Genomic DNA, 23,166 nt, shown 5'->3' with positions numbered 1-23,166 from the left:
GGATGTCCTCAAGCAGATAGACAGGCTAAAGAGCGACAAATCACCAGGTCCGGACGGCATTCACCCAAGGATACGCAAGGAACTAAGGAACGAAATAGCTGAGCCACTTCGACAAATATGCAACCTATCCTTAAAAACTGGAGAGATTCCGGAAGACTGGAAAATAGCAAATGTCACGCCCATCTTCAAGAACGGCTCAAGGGGAGATCCAGGAAACTACAGGCCGGTGAGCTTGACCTCGGTCCCGGGAAAGATGATGGAAGCGCTGATTAAAGACAGCATCTGGGAACACATCGAAAAAAATGGGCTACTAAAGTCGAGCCAGCATGGCTTCTGCAAGGGCAGGTCATGCCTCACGAACTTATTATACTTCTTTGAGGGGGTAAACAGCATGGTGGATAAAAGGGAATCCATAGACATCATTTACCTTGACTTCCAAAAAGCCTTCGACAAGGTACCACATGAAAGACTGCTAAGGAAGCTATGGAACCACGGGGTGCAAGGGGAGGTCCACCGATGGATCACAAACTGGCTGGCGGACAGGAAACAGAGGGTTGGAGTAAAGGGCCATTACTCAGACTGGCAAAGGGTCACGAGCGGAGTTCCACATGGGTCGGTGTTGGACCGCTCCTGTTCAATATATTTATTTGAACGACCTGGAGGCAGGAACAAAATGTGAGGTTATTAAATTTGCGGATGACACCAAACTATACAGCAGGGCTAATAACATGGAGGACTGCGAAGATCTCCAAAAAGATCTGACAACGCTGGAAGAGTGGGCCAAAAAGTGGCAAATGAGCTTCAACATAGGGAAATGCAAGGTCATGCATGTAGGGAAAAAGAACCCGATGTTCACTTACAAAATGGGGGGATCACCGCTAGGGGTGAGCAACCTTGAAAGAGACCTGGGAGTGATGGTAGACACAACCTTGAAGGCGTCGGCGCAGTGCGCCACAGCCTCAAGGAAAGCAAACAAAATGTTTGGTATCATTAAGAAGGGTATCACGACCAGGACGAAGGAAGTCATCCTGCCACTGTATCGTGCAATGGTGCGCCCGCACCTGGAGTACTGTGTCCAGTACTCGTCGCCGTACCTCAAGAAGGACATGGCGGTACTTGAGAGACTAAGCTAATAAAGGGTATGGAGGACCTCTCATATACTGACAGACTGAAAAAGCTGGGGCTTTTCTCCCTGGAAAAGCGGAGACTTAGAGGAGACATGATAGAAACCTTCAAGATCATGAAGGGCGTAGAAAAAGTAGACAGGGACAGATTTTTCAAATTATGGGGAACCACAAGTACAAGGGGGCACTCAGAGAAATTGAAAGGGGAAAGGTTTAGAACAAACGCCAGGAAGTTCTTTTTCACCCAGAGGGTGGTGGATACATGGAACGCCCTACCGGAAGATGTGATAAGCAGGAGCACGCTACAGGGCTTCAAAGAAGGTTTGGATAGGTACCTGGAGGACAAAGGGATTGAGGGGTACAGATAGGAGTGGAGGTAGGTTTAGGGATAGGATTAGAGGTAAGTTGCAAAATTAGTCTGGGACCACTGTTCAGGCAATAGGCCTGATGGGCCGCCGCGGGAGCAGACCGCTGAGCAAGATGGACCTCTGGTCTGCCTCAGCGGAGGCAACTTCTTATGTTCTTATGTACTAAGCTGTGATAGCGGTTTTACCAGCATTGAGCTGGCGTTTCTTCTAGTCACATAGCACGGGTTTAACACGCGCTAAAATCCTGCGTGTGCTAAAAACGCTATTGCAACTTAGTAAAAGGAGCCCTAAATGTGAATATGTGGAGATCGAATTGTCACTTAAAAAAAATCAGACCCAACTGCAGTCTGCTAATCCACATCAATTAAATTTAAGATAGTGGTGAAAAAAAAACCTCAGACACCCGCATGCTTACTACCCCACACCGAGGGCGCTCTTCCACTATTTAAATATTTCTGAAAAGTAGGTTTACATTTATGCTTTATAAGCCAGGATCTTCACTTGACATGTAATATCTTAAGCTCAACTATTTCATTAGGTCAAGTATAACTTCATCAAAACTTTAAATGATTTTTCCAGTAATTATTCAAATTTAATTAATTTAATACAATTTTAAATTCATGAAATTCGAGGATTATTGGAAAAAAATTTTTGATAGAATACTCGGAAGATATATATTCATTTGAAGTTACACAATGCTTAAGGTTATAACATAATGTAACCCAATACCATATGGTAAGTAAAAGTGGTTATCACAAAAACAATGAAAGCAGATATCTCAGAGGAAGAGTTTTATTCTTCTTCTCCTTAAAGATTTATTTTAAAAATTTATATTCTGCATAATCTGCAATTCCATGCAGAGTATAATGAGACATCCAAATGAGAAATAACAAATTTACAATCTTCACATACAACACATACACACTTCCCCCTTCCTATTCGCGGTTTCGACTATTCGCAAGTTTTTGCCCTCCCCCCCCCCCCCACCCAGAGAATCGCTTGGGGACAGCCCATATCGACCAGAACCGGCCTCGGGGCTTGGATCGGGATGAGGAGGAGAAGGGGGGGGGGAGATCGGAGGCGAGCAGCCGCCCCAGGAGCACAGCCCTCAGGCATGGACACAGCTCCGGTGGCAACTTCATGCACAGACCTTACCTGGTGGTCTAGCGGTGACGCGGGGCAGGAGCGATCTTCCTACACTCCTGCCCCATGCAGAGCCGTACTGTGCACCCGTGCTGCAAGTTCTCGTGGTCTCACAAGACCTTGCTTGTTTATCAAGTTAAAATTTAATAAAATGTTTTGCTTGTCTTGCAAAACACTTGCATACCAAGTTACTTGCAATCCAAGGTTTTGCTGTACTTAATTGCTGTTACTTGACTGCTGGTTCATTACTCTCTGTTACCGATTGCAAAAGATATATCTTTGATCAGATGAGAATGACAAACGTGTGTCTGCTAATAGAACTGAACATTAAATAAAATTACAGTATAATCATTAGAAAACAAGAACAGAAAAAAAAAGAAAGACTGCTGGTTGGTACCTAATGCTCTTCCTGTACTTCTGAACTATCTCTTTGCCTCTTTCTATTAGTGCAATGGAAGGTTGTAAGGTCTGATTGCAGCCAATATGGTTCCAACCTCTAATGCAGGCATAGACTATGGGCTCCTTTTACGAAGCTGCGTTAGCGGCTTTATCGCACGCAACTTTTTATCACGTGCTAACCCCCGCGCTAGCCGAAAAACTACCGCCTGCTCAAGAGGAGACGGTAGCGGCTAGCGTGGCCGGCAGTTTAGCGCATGCTATTACGCGCCTTAAACCGCTAATGCGGTTTCGTAAAAGGAGCCCTATATATCATCCAAGAAAGCAATTAATATATGTTTTCTTTAACTCTCTAGGAAGAATGGAAATCAAAAGATCTTGGTAATACCTAACATTTTAAAGCAAAAGCTTAATTCAAAGTCCACAGATATGAGCAGTGAGGGTCCATTTCTAGTATCTTCTGGTCTGCATACATAGGCTCAATCAATTCAGCAGCAGCCAACTTGCATAAATCTCAAGTAGAGTTGAGATTACAGTACTATTAATCTAATGCCATCTCTTTACAGAGAGGAGCAGTGACTAGACCTATGTATGATGCCCAGAAAGAACAGTTACTTACCGTAACAGGTGTTATCTAGGGACAGCAGGCAGCTATTCTCACAACCCACCCACCTCCCCTGGTTGGCTTCTCTGCTAGCTATTTGAACTGAGAAGACGCACCCTGTGCTGGGCGGGAAGGCACTCGCGCATGCGCGGTGTGGGCGACTCGAAACTTCGAGTTTCTTCAAGCAAGTCTGCTTGTGAGGCGTCCGCAACCGGGCTCTGTCAATGACGTCACCCATATGTGAGAATAGCTGACTGCTTGTCCTGGGATAATACACTCTCCTTCACTCCAGGTACGACGATATATAAGAAAACTTAAGAACATAAGAAGTTGCCTCCGCTGAGGCAGACCAGAGGTCCATCTCGCCCAGTGGTCCGCTCTCGCGGCGGCCCATCAGGCCCACTGCCTGAACAGTGGTCTCTGACTAATTTTACAAATTACCTCTAATCCTATCCCTATAACCTTACCTCTACTCTTATCTGTACTCCTCAATCCCTTTGTCCTCCAGGTACCTGTCCAGACCTTCTTTGAAGCCCTGAAACGTGCTCCTGCCTATCACATCCTCCAGTAGCGCATTCCATGTATCCACCACCCTCTGGGTGAAAAAGAAATTCCTGGCATTTGTTCTAAACCTTCCCCCTCTCAATTTCTCTGAGTGCCCCCTTGTACTTGTGGTTCCCCATAGTTTGAAAAATCTGTCCCTGTCCACTTTTTCTATGCCCTTCATGATCTTGAAGGTTTCTATCATGTCTCCTCTAAGTCGTCGCTTCAAGATTATTTTAACCAACCAGAAGTTATTAGTACTCACAAACAGCACCTCATTTTCCCATCCTCTGGATTTGAACGAGAAACACGTCGACCTAGAAAGCAACTTTCAGCTTTGTGTGTAAGCATAACAATCACTTCAGATCATAAAAAGAAATTGAGAACAGGTCGGGGCCAAATTTTTGAAGTTAAATCCTCCTGTCTTTCAAGCAATGCAATTAGAGTACCGTATTTTCGCGGATATAACGCGCACCATTGTAAAACGCGCACAGGGGTATAGCGCGCAGAAATCACGATGATATGTACAAAAACTTTTCTATACCGCGCTCAGGCATATAACGCGCATGCTGCCCGACTCTCCTTTCGCCCGCCCTGACTTTCCGTGCGCTGTCCCGACTCTCCGTTCACCCCCCCTGACTTCCGTGCACTGTCCTCCCTTGAAGTCCTGTCCCCCCTTGAAGGTCTGTCCCCATCCTGAAAGCCTGATGCCCCCCCCCGACGTCCGATACATCCCCCCCCCCCCCGGCAGGACCACTCGCACCCTCACCCCGAAGGACCGCCGACTCCCCAACAATATCGGGCCAGGAGGGAGCCCAAACCCTCCTGGCCACGGCGACCCCCTAACCCCACCCCGCACTACATTACGGGCAGGAGGGATCCCAGGCCCTCCTGCCCTCGACGCAAACCCCCTCCCCCCAACGACCGCCCCCCCCCAAGAACCTCCGCCCGTCCCCCAGCCGACCCGCGACCCCCCTGGCCGACCCCCACGACACCCCCACCCGCCTTCCCCGTACCTTTGTGTAGTTGGGCCAGAAGGGAGCCCAAACCCTCCTGGCCACGGCGACCCCCTAACCCCACCCCGCACTACATTACGGGCAGGAGGGATCCCAGGCCCTCCTGCCATCGACGCAAACCCCCCTCCCCCCCAGCCGACCCGCGACCCCCCTGGCCGACCCCCACGACCCCCCCACCCCCCTTCCCCGTACCTTTGGAAGTTGGCCGGACAGACGGGAGCCAAACCCGCCTGTCCGGCAGGCAGCCAACGAAGGAATGAGGCCGGATTGGCCCATCCGTCCTAAAGCTCCGCCTACTGGTGGGGCCTAAGGCGCGTGGGCCAATCAGAATAGGCCCTGGAGCCTTAGGTCCCACCTGGGGGCGCGGCCTGAGACACATGGTCGGGTTTGGCCCATGTGCCTCAGGCCGCGCCCCCAGGTGGGACCTAAGGCTCCAGGGCCTATTCTGATTGGCCCACGCGCCTTAGGCCCCACCAGTAGGCAGAGCTTTAGGACGGATGGGCCAATCCGGCCTCATTCCTTCGTTGGCTGCCTGCCGGACAGGCGGGTTTGGCTCCCGTCTGTCCGGCCAACTTCCAAAGGTACGGGGAAGGGGGGTGGGGGGGTCGTGGGGGTCGGCCAGGGGGGTCGCGGGTCGGCTGGGGGGGAGGGGGGTTTGCGTCGAGGGCAGGAGGGCCTGGGATCCCTCCTGCCCGTAATGTAGTGCGGGGTGGGGTTAGGGGGTCGCCGTGGCCAGGAGGGTTTGGGCTCCCTTCTGGCCCAATTACACAAAGGTACGGGGAAGGCGGGTGGGGGTGTCGTGGGGGTCGGCCAGGGGGGTCACGGGTCGGCTGGGGGACGGGCGGAGGTTCTTGGGGGGGGCGGTCGTTGGAGGGAGGGGGGTTTGCGTCGAGGGCAGGAGGGCCTGGGATCCCTCCTGCCCGTAATGTAGTGCGGGGTGGGGTTAGGGGGTCGCCGTGGCCAGGAGGGTTTGGGCTCCCTCCTGGCCCGATATTGTTGGGGAGTCGGCGGTCCTTCGGGGTGAGGGTGCGAGTGGTCCTGCCGGGGGGGGGATGTATCGGACGTCGGGGAGTCGGCCGGGCAAGAGGGCTTGGGCTCCCTCTTGCTCCGATCGCGGGTGCGGGTGGGAGCGCGTGCGAGCGGTCGTTCGGGGTGGGGGTGCGAGCGGTCCTGCTGGGGGGGTGAATCGGGCGTCGGGCGGGGTGGGAACTATGTTTAAAAACTTTTGTATACCGCGCTCAAGCATATAGCGCGCGAGGGGTATGCGCGGTACGTAAAATCACGTATAACGCGCGCGTTATATCCGCGAAAATACGGTAAGTGCCCTGCCTCACTGAAACTTGGATAGTAAACCCAGTATTGACGGACTAATGGTTTTGCTTTACTCCACAGCAAGCAGCTGGAGCATCATGGAAAGCGGCTTCCTTTCATCTGTTGCCCCGAATTAAGCAAGCCAGAGAGCGACCCAGAGTACAGGGAATGTAAATACAGAGGCTCTCGCCTTTCTGAGGCTCCATCTGCCTAGCAGAAGCCTGCAGACAGCAGCAGAATAAACAGCCACAATGAGTCATTACCTGATATTTACAGAACAGTTCAGAGAAATCAGAGCTCGGAGGTGTCATACAGCAGCTTCTGCTACACACTGAAAATCAGTTTGGTACAGTCTCAAAATATATTGGCCTTGTTAAAACACAAAATGGATCAGTGGATAAGGAGAGTGCATGCGCTGCGCATTTTATCTGCTGCCATAGTCCGGGGTAAAAGATAAGAGTAACATTCATTCATTGTTAGGGAATAAACTGCTGCCGAGCTCATCGTGAAGGTTTGGTTTCTGCATCAGTTTTCCTACAATCTATTTAACAGTGTCACCAGTCTGGTAAAAGCTGAGTTTCGGCAGGGCTGATTTACTCCACAATGGAAACAATGAAACCAGTGAGTGGCGGGTGACACTTTTTCTACAGCACTAAGAAATAGGTACATCTAAGGACAATTTTCAAAGCCATTCAAATTGAGGTGTTTGAAATCTGTCCTCGCTCAAGCCAACTAAAAATAGGTGCAAGGGATTCCATAGCATCAGAAAACAACATATATACGTTGGATTTTGAAGTTTCAAGAAAAAAAACAAAACCCTGCACAAAGAAAAATAATAATAATAACTTTATTCTTATATACCGCCAACAATCTTGCGACTTCTAGGCGGTTTACAATGAAGAGAAATTGCACAGACATCGAATTACAGAGTGTAGCAGTGAATATCTGATAGTAGCAACAATAAAAATAATAACAACAGTTTATATACTGCAGGACCGTGAAGTTCCATGCGGTTTACAATGAATTAGAAAAATTCCATAAATTGAAAGGAACATTCATAGTTAGAGATTAGAGGTTAACAGTTTACAAGATCTAATTTGGGGAGGGATTGCGATGGGGGCTATTGTCCTGATTCGTCACCTAGGTATTTCGAGAACAGGTGTGTTTTTAGGTGTTTCCTAAATTCACCATAATTGTTTGTGTGTGTAATTAGTTTTTCCAAGTCTTTGCCCCATAAGGCTGCTTGGTATGATAGAAGTTGTTGATGGTGACTCTTATATTGGCTGGTGGGGAAACAAATTTCTGGTGTGCTCTTCTCTCATGTCTGTTGGTTGGGAATGAGAAGAGGTCTGTTATATATTTAGGGGCTAGACCAGATAATACCTTGAAGCAGAGACATCCCAGTTTGAACTTCGTACGTGCCTCCATTGGCAGCCAGTGCAGGAGTCGGTAGGAAGGGGTGATATGATCGGACTTCTTCAGTCTGAAGATCAACCTGGGACTTGATATACTGTACTGCTTTTTCTGTGTGGTTTACACAATCGTAGCAATTATCATGGGGCAATGAAGTGTTTAACTTGCCCTGAGTCACAAGGAGCTGCAGTGGGAATTGAACTCACAACCTCAGAGTGCTGAGGCAGCGGCTCTAACCACTGGGCCACGCCTCCACTCTCCATCAAAATGCAGAGAGAAAGTTTGTGGGTACTTTGACTTTGTTTTTGGACAAGCTATTTGAAAATATTCTACCTTTATGACTACCTTTCAAAAGCTATATAACCTTTTTTGAGTCAGTACACAAAAAGAGAATCAAGATCTTGGCTAGATATGCATTATTGCAGTGAAAATTAAAACAATTTCAGTTTCCATTAAGGTGCTGAAACCTGCCCATAATGCTTTCCCCCCCCCCCCCCCCCCCCCCCCGGTTTCAGTTTTATCAAAAGGTTATTTTAATTTTGCCATGTTTTCTGTTTCAGCCAAACCCAATCATCAATTTTTGGTGGAAGCCAAAAATCTGTGCTTTGTCTCATATCTTCTTCCTTCTCCCCCCTCCAAACAGGATCTCCCCCCACTAATAGGCTAGCTTCAAGGAAAAGAACCTTAGTAAGCCGTTGGACTGCCGCTATCTGACTATAAGTCACATGTGAAGTTGTTAGATAAGTTACTAGAAGTTATAACTTTTTTGGTGTGGAGGTTTTGTTTTTTTTGCCTATGAAGTGATTTATACCCTTTCCAATCTGGAGATTTAACTATAATAGCTCCAATGGGGTTCTGAGGCTTTTCCCCTCTTTTTACATTTGTATAATCAAACCATATAATAGATATACATGACAGAATCTTCTCATTTATGATGAAACTATTGTGTGTGAACCAGGTTCAATTCCCACTGCAGCTCTCTCCATTGCCCCAGGTACAAAACTTAAGGGTGATTTTACTAAACTTAGTGTGCTGTAAGCTTTAGTAAAAGGACCCCTTAGATTGTTAGCCCACTAGGGAGAGAAAATATTTGCATATAATATATGTAAAGCGCATTGGTTGTAACCACAGAAAGGAAGTACATTTCCACTTCCCCCTTCTCGGTTTCCCTACTCGCGACTTCACATAATCGTGATTTTTTTTTGGGAGGGGGAGGAGGGAAAACCTCCCCATATTTTTGTCTTCCCTACGGCATCCCGGCCTTACCTGGTGGTCTAGCTGGTTTTCGGGGCAGGAGCAATCTTCCTACGCTCCTGCCCCATGCAGATAGCCATTAGGAAATGGCTCTGGGGAGTTCCCGTAGTCTCTCGAGAGACTATGGGAACTCCCCACAGCCATTTCCTAATGGCTATCTGCACGGGGCAGGAGCGTAGGAAGATCGCTCCTGCCACACAAAACAACTAGACCACCAGGTAAGGCCGGGATGCCAGGGGAAGGCGGAAGGGAGGCAGAGGTGGGTCAGAGCAGGATATTTGCGGGTTTTCGCCATTCGCGGTCCGGCTCTGCCCCTATCCCCCGCGAATAACGAGGGAGAAGTGTATATCCAATCCATAGGGCTAGATTCACAAAGAAAACTGATCGGTTTGCGACCCCTTTGCGACCCGATTTCCCTCCAACCCGATTCACTAACCTCTCCTGCGATCCCTGCATGCAAATTAGGAGAAACGGCATGCAAAGTAGGCAGGGACGCAATTCACTAAACTAAAGATGGAAGACTGATTCGGCTGACATCTGAAGTCTGACTTCTGTGGTAAGCAAATTAATGGAAACGCTTTTAAAACAGAAAATGGTGAAGTTTCTGGAATCCGGTGGATTACAGGACCAGAGGCAACATGGATTCACCAGAGGTAGGTCTTGTCAGACAAATCTGATCAATTTCTTTGACTGGGTGACCAGAGAATTGGATAGAGGGAGTGCGCTAGATGTGGCGTAGATTTTAGCAAAACCTTTGACAGGGATGTAACCAGCATATTGCGAGCGTTTCCTGCTCTTTTATTACACTGACCATCTTAACGACTGCTAACATTATTACTCAGAGAGCTAGTTCTTGATTAAAGATGGCCAATTCTTGTGCTTCTAAATGATTAATGAGTTAGCAGATTTTGTGCTCAAAATGGATGATTTCTACTCTTAAATATCAAAATTTACTTTTTTAATTCTTGACTATGTTTCCAGTTCCTCTAAATTTGTTTTCAGTTTTGTTATGATTATTTTTTATCATCCCTTTTGGTGTGTCTACTCTTGCTGCAGAGTTCTTCATTATCTGCAAATAGAATAATGCAGACAGAGCTGCCATCTATCCTAGTAGTTCCACACCAGCCTCTAGGAGTTAGCGGAGTCCCAGGAGTTTAAGCTCTATCAGCCACTAAGGTCGCCCTGAGACTCTGGGTAGGTTGTATCATTATTTATTCATTCATAAATGAGTACTAATTGCATTGTTCATTTTCTCCTCATTCCAATGGGATCGTTCAAGTAATCAAAGCATCAAAAAATGTTCTGAAATGACATCCCTGTGATGCTGCTTCTGAAATGGTACATTGAAATACATCATGAACTGCGCTTGAAAGAAAGGTAAAACTAGAGGGCATAATTTGAAGTTACAGGGAGGAAGACTTAGGAGCAATGTTAGGAAATTATTCTTCACGGAGAGGGTGGTAGATGCCTGGAATGCCCACCCAAGGGAAGTAGTGGAGAGGAAAACGGTGAGGGAATTCAAAACAGCATGGGATAAAAATAGAGGATCTCTAGTTAGAAAACAAAGGATGTAAATTAAAGAACTAAGGCCGGTATTGGACAGACCTGCATGGTCTGTGTTCCATATATGGTGATTCGGTGCAGGATGGGCTGGGGTAGGCATCAATGAGAACTCTACTAATTTGGAACATGAGGATGTTACTGGTAGATATCCTGCAAACAACGGGATAGTTGAATAGGCTGGAATGAGCTTGGATGGCAACTTCAGCATTTGGGACCTAGGACAATACCAGACTTTTTTAATGGGTATAACTTATGGGCAGATTGGATGGACCGTTCAGGTCTTTATCTGCCGTCATTTACTATGTTAATTCTTATTGAAATTAAGAAACCTTAGGAAACCTAAGTTGTGCACAATTTCTGAATGAACCTCAACACACACCAACGTCCTCTCCACCCCTTTGTCTGCTGCTCTCTCTTTCTTAGTTCCTAGGCTCCTTGTGTCTACTACCCACTCTCAGTTTAGAAACGGTATTTGACTTCTCTTTCCTCCCTATCAGTCTATCAGAAACATTTGTAAACCGCTTGAATGTAAGTTGGTACTTAAATATCTTTCCCTTTCTGAATCAAAACTTTGAGATAAGAGAGTCCTTGTACAATGCGTCTGCTATCTGGATTTTCATTGTTTTACTTTATAACACAACAATACAAAAAAGACAGCTACCACCACATAAAACTGAAAAGCCAGACAGCAATGATGCTGCCTAAAGGAAAAGGAGAGCAAGCCACCCTCTTAAAGGGACTCATACAGAGGCAGCTTTTTAAAAAGCTTCCAGCATATAAACTAATTCTCTGTGCACATAATCATTAAACCAGCATCAACAATGTTTAAATGAACCAAAAATAATATTCTAAGAATGAAAATCTGCCTGTAACAAAATCTACATAATCACTGTTAAGTGGTGAAGTATTTGGAGGTAATAAAATATTACAATTTAAATTCTTAAAAAAATAAATATGAGGGTTCTTCAAAAGGTTTCCGTACTTTCAAATTTTCTCAGGAAATGGGGTAGCAGAAGTAGTAAGAGGGCATGGCATAGAATGTAATGGGAAAAATGTATCGGAAAACAGAGTGATTATGTGGAAAAGGGATGTAATTTATTTTGAGATATTTAATAAATAAGGGGCTCATAATTGAAAGAGAAAAATGTCCAAAAACCGGCCTAAGTCGGCACTTGGACGATCATAAATGAAAGACGTCCAAGTGCCGATAATCGAAACGAGTTTTAGACATGTTAACAAACGACTTTTTTTTTTCCTTCTCTTCCTATATTTTAAGTTCTTGTAAACCGTGCCGAGCTCCACAACATGCGTGGAGATGATGCGGTATATAAACTTAAGGTTTAGTTTAGTTTAGTTTAGACCTAGGCCTTCCCAGTGCTGCTGAACGACCAGAGCTAAACAGGGCGCTTCAGGAGGAGTGTCGAGGGTGGGATTTGGGCGGGACGTGGGCCATGCTAGACTTAGTCGTACTGAATGTATAACCAAAAGTTTTAAAACACAGCCTAGACGGAATTTGGACGTTGTGACTTAGGCCATTTAAAACATGGTCTAAGTCACAAAAACCTATATAAAATGACCAGATAAGCACTGCAAACACATAGTACAGACCCCCACACACTACCCCAATGATCACCGACCCCCCTAAAAATCATAATCATAACTTTAAATATCTGCCTACAGAACATCAGCACCTGGCAGCCTACCATAGGAAAGCCTAGTAGAGCTGCACAGAGGCAGCTCAAGTCATCTTGGGGATGGGTTAGGGACCCATGGAGAGGAGGACCCAGGCCCATAAGTCACTGTAATCACTGCATTCATGGTGAAACATGTGCACTCCCCCAAAAAACCCTTTTGAACTGCCATATAAGTGGCTCCTGCAGCCATAAGGGCTATTGGGGTTGTAGACAGGTGGGTATAGTACGTTTTGGGGGGGGCTCACCATGACCTATAAGGGAGCTGTAGTGAGACGTTTATGGGGCACCCTATTTGTGAAGCTCACAGTAGTGCCCTTTAAGGTACCCCACTATTCAAGTGCCATGTCTGGGTGTCCAGTCCATCACTTTGCTGACCCCTCCCACGTCCAACAGGGCTTATTCTAGGCGAATATTTGGTATAAAATGTGGTATAAAGATGGGCAATTTAGCAGCTTGGACGATCAGACGGCTGGACATATAGTTAGACGATTTTCTGGGAAAAAAATATTTTGGATGTATTTTTCGAAAATGTGTCCTAAGCTGTGTCTGACTTTGGACGACTTGCGACTTAGGTGAAAACGGACTTAGACGTTTCTTTCGATTATGCCTCTCCATGTGTTTAAAAAAAATAAAAGTGCGGAAACTTTTTGAGGATCCTTCATAAAATAAATATGTTATTTCATTACTGTATTTAATTTTCTGTTAAAAAGCAAGGACACATGGTCCAATACGGTATCACGTTAGTCCTATTACTAGGATTCAATTTACCATGATTAAATATGTCTAAACATAAATACAGTCACTTCACTGTCATCATGCTGTTTACAAAATGATAAGTTTTATGTCAAGCTGTACCTTCTGTACACTGCCTTGGTGAATCTCTTCATAAAGGCAGTTATAAATCCCAATAAATACATTTCTATCTTTTGCTCACTACCTCACAATTAGCACAGTAACTGATAACAGAGGTCTTTCCACTATTACTCTTGGTAGATTTCTGTGTGTGAGATAGCGGTTCTCATAAAACAGTAGGGTCTAAGCCTTCACAGGAGGAGGAAGTAACCTGTTGTAACCTGAAGTGATTCACTTCCTCCTCTACTTCCTGCAGCTACACTGAATTCTGCATTAGCAGGTGCAAAATTCTATGCATCCTAAATTCTGCACTTGTACAATTCCACCAGGAGTACACTATGGGTCACAATTAATCCTCAAAACTAAACTCACTTAGAAATGGTCAGGGGAGTGAGAGAGTATGGTGCAGTGGTTAAAGCTACAGCCTCAGCACTCTGCGGTTGTGGGTTCAAACCCACGCTGCTCCTTGTAACCCTGGGCAAGTGACTTAATCCCCCCCATTGCTCCAGGTACATTAGATAGACTGTGAGCCCACCAGGAGAGACAAGGAAAAATGCTTGAGCACCTGAATACAGATATTATGCAAATGAATATTGGTGCCCTTGAGGAATTCTATTTATTTATTCATTCATTCAGTTTTCTATACCGTTCTCCCAGGGGAGCTCAGAACGTTTTTACATTAATTTATTCTGTATCACTTCCAAGCCTTGACTGCTTTACTGAGTTGCATTCTGTGGATTGCATCACATTGTAATTTGCCACATTTTGGTCCTGTGGACAACTCTTACTTTCCTCAGCCCGGCTCTTACTTTGTAGGATTCTTTTACTCTCCCTATTTCAATGCAAAGAATATTCAGGAGTCTGGAGGGGAGTCATGTGGTGCCATGATACGGAGAGGATGCTGAACAGCGAAGCTCCGTGCTTCCTCTAACATTCGAAACAAAACCTGTCGGTTTAACTTGACAATTCAATAGCATCAATTCAATTGTTCATCAATCTACCTTACACATGCAGGAAGTATCTGCCAACACGTACTTTAAGATCTGAAACTGCGATGTGAGTCAATTGAGTCAATTGGGGAGACTCATTATAAAAGGACACAGACAATAGCAATTTCAGTTGCAGGTCCACGATTGTGGAACCAGTTGCCAGGTCATTTGAGATTATGTAGGGAGTTAAAATCTTTTAAAAGTAGTAGCTGAATGGGTAAGGAATAAGAGATTAGCTTTCATAAACTACAAAAGATCACAGAAAAAGGAAGACAGGCAAAAATATCTGGAAAAATTAAGAAGGCTGGTCGAGTAGTCGGAAAAGCAAATGGGAGAAAAAATAGTTGACACGGTCGGGAATGATATTGGAGGACGGGAGAAGGGTGGATGTGGTCCCTCTACACAAAAGTGGAAGTAAGGAAGAAGTAGGGAATTACAGGATAGTAAGTCTGACTTCTGTGGTGAGCAAATTAATGGAAACGCTTTTGAAACAGAGAATGGTGAAGTTTCTGGAATCCGATGGATTACAGGACCAGAGGCAACATGGATTCACTAGGGGTAGGTCTTCTTGTCAGACAAATCTGATCAATTTCTTTGACTGGGTGAACAGAGAATTGGGTAGAGGGAGTGCGCTAGATGTGGCATATTTAGATTTTAGCAAAACCTTTGACAGTGTTCCACACAGATGTCTAATAAATAAACTGAGTGCCCTCAGGATGGGCCTCAAAGTGATTGGCTGGGTCAAGAAGTGATGGGCTGGATGAATGGAAGACAACAGAGGGTAATGTTTAATGGGATGTTACCAGTGTTATGCCTCAAGGTTCTGTTCTTGGGCCTGTTCTTTTTAACATTTTTATAAGCGATATTGCTGAAGAGCTGTCAGGTAAGAGCAGACACCCCAGAAGGTGTGAATAACATGAAGAAAGACCTAGCGAAGCTTGAAGAATGATCTGAAATGGTACAGTTTAGGGGGTGAAGAGCTTATGTGAAAGACAGAAGAGTGGAACTTGGGTGTGATTGAATGTGATGATCTTAAGGTGGCCAAACAGGTTGAAAAGGTGATGGTGAAAGCTAGAAGGATGCTAGGGTGCATAGGAAGAGGTAAGGCCAGTGGGAAAAAAGAGGTATTGATACCCCTGTATAAGCCTCTGGTGTGACCTCATTTAGTATATTGTGTACAATTCTGGAGACCGCACCTTCAAAAAGATATAAAAAGGATGGAATCAGTTCAGAGGAAGGCTACTAAAATGGTATGTGGTTTTCATGATAAGGTGTATGGGGACCGACTTAAAATCTAAATATGTATACTTTAGAGGAAAGGCGGGAAAGGGGAGATAAGATAGAAATGTTTAAATACCTATGTGATGTAAATGCGCATGAATCTAGTCTCTTTCATTTGAAAGGAAGCTCTGCAATGAGAGGGCATAGGATGAAGTTAAAAGGTGATAGGCTCAGGAGTAATCTAAGGAAATACTTTTTTTTACAGAAAGGGTGGTAGATGTATGGAACAGTCTTTCGGAAGAGGTGGGAGAGACAGAGACTGACTGAATTCAAGAAAGCATGGGATAGGCACGTGGAATCTCTTAGAGAGAGGAAGAGATAATGGTTACTGCGAATGGGCAGACTGGATGGGCCATTTGGCCTTTATCTGCCATCATGTTTCTATGTAACTACCAAACAAGAAGTGCAACAACTTTTAGACTACCACATGTATTTCATTATGCTTGGTGTATCATACAGATTTCAACAAACATGCCATATGTTCATATGTCTTATTTGAGCAGTATGCCCATTTGGTATTTGTGGATAAACATTTCCATTATGTAACAAGACAGCCTCGAGGCTTGCCTTGGATGAATCAACGAATAGGTGCTATTGTTGTGGTCATATTTGGTGCCAAGAACTTCAAGCAGTCTAGTAAGTTTGTTGAAGAAACATAGAACCTCATCTCTCTGGAAAAAATTGGAGCAATCCTCGCTGCTTATAAAACTGAGATTTTCGTCCCAGGTGCAAGTAGATTCCATTTAAATTTTGAACCAAGTAATTCTGCTTGGTTCTTTGACAAACTTAAGTGCCTCACCAAGTCATTTAATTAAAATTGAGTTATTAGATGAGGCTTGTTTGATTGTGATGGTTGAAAATCCGGATCATTTTCACTTTTGAAGTCCAACGTCTCATTGGACTTTGTCAGCATGAATATTTACTACTACTTATCGTTTATTGCACTACCAGGTATACACATCACTGTACACCAAAACATGGAAGACAGTTCCTGTTTGAAAGAATTTATAATCCAATTATGTCAAACTGCACAAAAAGTTGCAACCATATACTGTGCTCAGGTGGGGTATTACAGAGGAAATTCTAAGCCAGATTTGAACATATCAAAAACTAGTGTCCAGCCACTCTCTCCATCTCCTCCCAGCATTTCCGCATCATACTCTCTCTCTCAATTTAAGCCATTTATAACATGTTTCTCCAATCAGTCCATCTTTTCTCTTAGCCCATCTATAATACACTCTATTTCCCCAATCCCTAATTTCATCTCCCTCCTACATCCTCTCTCTAATTTTTATTTTCTCCTCCTGCACAGGCATAATTTGATGCTTCATATTGGGGGGCACGCAACTAATTGCTCTTGACTGCCTGCTCTACTACCTAAATCTTTTAAACCTGTTCTGCTTCTCATTTTCTCTTCACTCCCAGCAAGGTCCAATGCACTTTTCTCTAGCTAGTCGCCATTCCATGCAGGTTTGGCTCACCCATACCTTTACCGATTCCTACTTTTCACTCTCCTCTACAGTTAAGACTACCTTTTGTTTGTACATTTAACTCAGCTTTAATTTGCAAATCGGGCAGCACTAGTAGACAGATGGAAACAGAAACCAGAGCTTGAGACCAATGTGATGTGAAGAATAAAATGACCAGACAACAAAAATGTAGAAAAAAAAAATTATTTTCTATTTTGTGATTAGAATATATCAGATTTGAAATATTTATCCTGCCAGAGCTGGTGTTAGATATAACTAGAGACTGCAAAGCCCAGGCTGTGCTTCCAGCTCGCTTAGGGCTCTTTCTGACCAGGGGGTAGTTGCCCTAGTTGCACTTCCCTAACACTATTCCTGCCATGTGCGATTGAATTATTGTTTTGGAAAAATCAAGCTATGTGGCATTCTTTAGCAATTTGACTTCAGTTGTCTCGATAGTAAAGGGAATATTTGTGAGGGGGAGGAGATAGGAGACAGGGGTTTTGTTGATCTTTGCTCTGTATTATTTGTGACTTATAAAATGATAATTGTACAGAAGATTGTTTCTTTTTATACTTTAAAAAAAGAAGTTCAGTATAATACTATGGGGTCCTTTTACTAAGGCACGCGCTAATGGATGCATTAGTATTTAGCACGCTAAAACGGCTAGCATGCCTTAGTAAAAGGACCCCTATTTGAGGCTTGTGCGGATAGGATCAGATGGTTTGCAGGGACGGGGACACATTTTTTCTCTGCGTCATTCTCTAGTCTGAGGGACTAATGAGACTGACTGACCAACCCCCTTTTCTACTAAACCGCACTAGTGGTTTTAGCGCAGAGAGCCGTGCTGCTCCCGACGCGGTTTTGAACAAGAGGCCCTAAAGAATTGAGAGTGCCTTATGCTGTGACAAAGGCTACAATGTTCTTGATAGCTGGCGTGAGAATGTGGAATGTATTAACAGGGAATTTACAACTTTATGCTGATCGTGTAAATTTCAAGAGGTTGGTGAAGACAGTTATTTGTTAGTGCATTTATGTAATGCATTTTTGCAGTTAATAATGCAGATATAAAGTAAGCTATTTTTGTCTTTGTAGTGACATTTCTTTTTTTTAATAATATGTATGTTTAACTGGAAACCACTTGGTTACAGGCAGTATATAAATTTTTAAAATAAATAAATAGTGTGTGTGTATACAGTGCTGTCTATAACTAATGGTGCTGTAGAAATAAGCAGTAGTAAAGTGGTAGCAACTTAATATTATTTTTAAAAAATCCTTTGAGTAGTATGACTTTTTTAAGAGAGCAAAAGGTCTTTTCTTTGTGCAAAATCAGTGAGAAATTGGTATCAGGATTAGTTTTATTTCTGAAGTATCTGATGCATGTTTATGTTTTATGAGTTCTGATGTTTAGTGACTATTGTACATATGTTTACTTTCAAATTACAAAGAATTGCTATGGCCAACAGACTATAAATTATTCTAATAAATAAATATACACGATGAAAGTTGCTAGTCTTTTTTTGTTTGTTTGTTTGCTTGCTTGCTTTTGTATAAGGTTGTGGATGTAGAATCATATAACCTCTAAACTACAGCTGTTTCTGGCATCACACCATCTTTTGATCCATCCTAATTTATCACTAGCGACCTATCATGATCTGGAAATTAATCTCCTTTTCAAGTCAGTTCTTTACATACCTAACTCTTTCACAGACAGACACAGAATGAGATCCATTCTTCTATTGTTGGGTTTAAGCACTACGAGTCAGACTCTAATGCAGGTATTAACTGCTCGGTTCATAGTCAAAAGCGCGCGCCAACAAAGGTGCGCTGAGACAACTGAGCGCAAGGCGGAAGCCCGCGCCAAAGAAAAACAATGTTTTAAGGGGCTCTGACGGAGGGGTGTGGGTGGGGAACCCCCCACTTTACTGAATATAGATCGCACCGGCATTGTGTGGGGTTGTAACCCTTCTCATTATACTGGAAACTTAACTTTTTCCCTGCTTTTTAGGGAAAAAGTGAAGTTTTCAGTATAATGTGGGGGGGTTACAACCCCCCAAACCCCCCACAACACCAGTGCGATCTGTATTCAGTAAAGTGGGGGGGTTCCCTCCCCACACCCCCTGTCGGAGCCCCTTAAAACACTGTTTTTCTTCGGCGCGGGCTTCCGCCTTGCGCTCAGTTGCTCAGCATGCCTTTGCCGGCGCGCACTTTTGACCTGTCACCAACTGCTCAGACAGTGACACCGCATTGAAAAATCTTCTGAAATTAAAAAAGGCTAAATTATTTTTACTTATATCTAAACCATATCCAAAAAAGTACAATACAGTCAAACCGCGGTTTGCGAGTGTTTTGCAAGACGAAATTTGCTAAATTTGTAACTTGCACAATGAGCAGTCAGATACAGTGGTACCTTGGTTTACGAGCATAATTTGTTCTAGAAGCATGCTTGTAATCCAAAGTACTCGTATATCAAAGCTTATTTCCCCATAGGAAATAATGGAAACCCAGATGATTCGTCCCACTACCCAAAAATTAATGTGCAGAATAAAATAACCCAAAAACTAATGTACCTGAATAAAATAAAAAGGAGAAAGATGCTGAGCCACCAGAGGAGGAGGAAGAGGAAAAGAACCGCAACCTGGGTAGCTCCCAGGTACTGCTGCTCCTGTCTTAGCAGCCGCCATTGCTTCCGGAGCTGGGCTTGGTACTGCTGCAGAAGCAGGCATGGCACTGTGTGGAGCAGAAGTGGTGAATCCACAGGCGGCATTCACCATGCTTTCCCATGCTCCGCAGCGTCCCAGTGCTCACCCTTCAGGAACATAAACACCAGGGTATTTGCCATGCTTTCCCAGGATCTGCAGCATCCCAGTGCACACCCTGCAGGAATGTAAACACCACTAGCACTAGCCGGACCTGTATGCACGCGCCATCCACGTAAACACCACCAGCACTGGCTGAACCTGTACGCATGCGCTGACCCTGTCTCCCGGAGCTCCAAATGCACATAGTACAGGAGCTCTAACCAGGCATGTGAGCTGCACAGAAATAGCCCCGCCTTGAGCGAATGCATACACCGTCCCATCTCCGGAGGAAGGCGCACTCACCAGTACCTTCCTCAGATCCAGTCACCTCGCAACAAGGATGCACTCCCAGCGGGAAGAAGGTACAGTGGTACCGCGGTTTACGAGTGCACCGGTTTGCGAGTGTTTTGCAAGACGAGCAAAACATTTGCAAAATCGGTGCCTCGGAAACCGAGCATGGCTCGATTTACGAGCACCCCCCCCCCCCGCAATCCGGCACCCCCCCTGCCTCGAACCGGCACCCCCCGGCCATGATTGGACACCCCCCCGCCATGATCCCACCCACCCCCCCGACACAATTGGGCAACCCCCGCCACGATTCGACCCCCCCTGACACAATTGGGGGGGACGCATCAAAGCGAGTTTCCATTATTTCCTATGGGGAAATTCGCTTTGATAAACGAGCATTTTGGATTACGAGCATGCTCCTGGAACGGATTATGCTCGTAATCCAAGGTCCCACTGTATTTTGAAACTTAATAAAATATATATTTAAAAAAAAAAAAGAAGGCACGAGACTCAGATGGGAATTACTCCGCGAGTACAGATCATCTGCGTGCTTAGGAAGGAGGACTATACAAACAGTCCTTTGTGACAATTTGTTGATCTGAGGTGGATAGTGGACATTTATACACATTAATGGTTCAGTGATTATCACAACGGTTGGTTCCCATACTGGTCTGGAGGCACCCCAGCAGTCAGGTTTTCAGGATACCAACAAAGAATATTCATGAAAGAGATTTGCATGCAAATCCCTCTTGAACATTCATTGTGGATATCCCAAAACCCCGACTGGCTGGAGTGCCTCCAGGACCAGGTTTGATAGCCACTGTAAGGTGTACCTTTTGATCCCCTATAGCAGTGTCCTGCAAAACTTTCTTGAGCTAAGGCACACCAAATGTAGTGATCGTGGTTCGAGGCATCCAAAAGTGCAGACATCGCCGTGATGACATCACGCACATGCCTGACATCATCACGTTGACGTCCATGCATGCACAAAGGCCCTCCAGACGGGCCCTGAGATGCCAGTGGAGGGGGGGGGGGGTTGCCAGCAAGGAAAAGAGATGCCAGCAGGGCCCTGAGATGCCAGCAGGGAAAAGAGCTGGAGAGAAGGAGAGGTGCTGGCGCCAGCTGATTGCCTACAGGACATGCCTCTCACCGGCACCTCTCCTCCTCCCCAGTGTGCCACGGCACACCTGAAATCTCAGGTGGCAAACAGTTTGTGATACACTGCCCTATAATCTAGAGGGAAGCCATGATACAGTATCCTCTTATAGCCAAAACCATTAATGGAAATTCCAATCTACACTATATAAATTACAAATACCAAGCCATTTTTTTTAACAAATAAGAAAAGAGATGTTGGTCTTGTTTGCAGGAATGAGGCAAGTTAGACTGTTAGTATTATACCCAGGCACTATTAAGAACCTAAAAATGTAGAAGTCCATAAAAATCTGCTATAAATAGTATTTAAAAAACTGCAAAGTGCTTTAAAATGAAAAGTACCCAAAAAAGTCTACTAATATAATTTCCAGGAAAAAATAAATAAATATTTATGTACTCACTCAGATAAAAACAAAGACCTTCCTTTTTTCCTGTGTAATCAATCCATTTTAGTGATGCTTGTATTTGTGTATGCAAAACATACAAACGGTAAAAACAGCATATACCTAAACAAAGCTGATGAAAACCATTTTCTCTACCAACTGCTGTCTCATAGAAGCCTTTTTCTTCCGCCAGCTTTACTAAGATTTCTCAAGCAGTAAATAATCTTTTCCTACTATCACATATATCTGCTGTGCTGCTACCTATACTTGTATCAGTCCTGAACAAAAAGTAAGAAATACTGATAAAGAAAAATCAGAATTGTATCCAGACATCAGCATTTTGAACTCTCTGGTTGTTTGCCTTTTCTGGCTCATGAGTGCCCTTGAATAGTTTGCATTATACAGATACTCATACTCTTTCTTGAAGTCCTAATCCTGCATTTGTGACATCAGTCATTTCCATGGCAACCTGCTGATGTTAGCCAAAGGCTTATGATGTCAGGTGGGAACAAGCAAGTAGAGAAAAGAATAACTGAAAATATGTTTCTCTTTTTAAATTTCAGGAAATAACGTCAAATGGGACATAATGCTAAATACACGCTGCACGGGCTTGTCAAATGTCTTAATTTTTCATTTCTTACCCAGTTCAGTAAGGAGCTAGACCTGTCAACAAATATAGATATATTCCAAATATGTTCTAAAATCTATCATGAGTTAACTCCAGGTTCTAACTCAGACTAAAATTCATAGAACAAAAATACTGATACAATTTGTTTTGGCTTTATCCTGTTACAAATGCTTAAGAACACCTTTGCAAATCAAATTAGGGATCACACATTTGTAACGTAAGTAGATGCAAAGGTCAACAGTTTTAACACAAGCTTCCCATAGTAGAATCCTGGGAAGGCTGCATGCAGAGATACCAAAACACACGCATCTGACTGCCTACACACACACGCGCTCGCTCGCGCGCGCACCCCCTCCTCACACGCGACCAAGAACCAACCGGCGGCGTGCCATCTCCTCCCCCCAGTCCAGCACATCTCCCTCTTCTCCTCGGCCGTCAGCATCTACCATCATTCTCAAACTCCCCGCTCCGGCGTCCTACCTTCAAGCTGTCTCAGAGGGTGACAGCGCCCGCAACGGCAGCACTTCATACAAGTTAGCCAGCACTGACGGCGCTTTCTTTCTAAGGCGTCCCGCCTCCTCTGCTCCGTCCCCGCCCCCTTCTGATGCGACTTCCTGCTTCCGGCAGAGGAGGGGCTGGACGCGGCAGAAGTGAAGCGCTCTAGCTAGGCGCAGGTAACTTGCTTCTATTACTGATACCTTCGCTGACAAGCTTAAAGGTTTGGGGAAGATACCATTAGGAGGAAGGGGTTGTTGAGCCTCTGCTTTCCAGATTCTCCCCGTACTCGGAGGCGCTGGTAGATGGCGTCGGTCCGTCTTTGACCTCGTTGATCTCCCCCGAGTTGCTGTTGTCCGGGAGCTGCGTGAGGCTTCGCATGTGTGACCAACCGAGGGC

General features: G+C 44.8%; 1 protein-coding gene across 5 annotated transcripts in view; it reads right to left on the bottom strand.

Annotated features, from left to right (window-relative positions):
• Positions 1-22,936, bottom strand: part of PITPNM2 (phosphatidylinositol transfer protein membrane associated 2) — a 489,035-nt gene extending 466,099 nt beyond the window's left edge. Inside the window, exon 1 of one of the 5 annotated variants that reach the window (XM_033953942.1) lies at positions 22,753-22,936. The gene's annotated coding sequence lies outside the window, so the exon portion shown is untranslated. The remainder of the gene's footprint in view (positions 1-22,752) is intronic. The other 4 variants (XM_033953939.1, XM_033953943.1, XM_033953944.1 and 1 more) reach the window with 4 other exon arrangements.
• Positions 22,937-23,166: the final 230 nt, after the last annotated feature.

Source organism: Geotrypetes seraphini, chromosome 8, assembly GCF_902459505.1.
Source record: "Geotrypetes seraphini chromosome 8, aGeoSer1.1, whole genome shotgun sequence".
Classification (NCBI taxonomy): Eukaryota; Metazoa; Chordata; class Amphibia; order Gymnophiona; family Dermophiidae; genus Geotrypetes; species Geotrypetes seraphini.
This window is presented reverse-complemented; position numbering and strand designations above follow the sequence as displayed.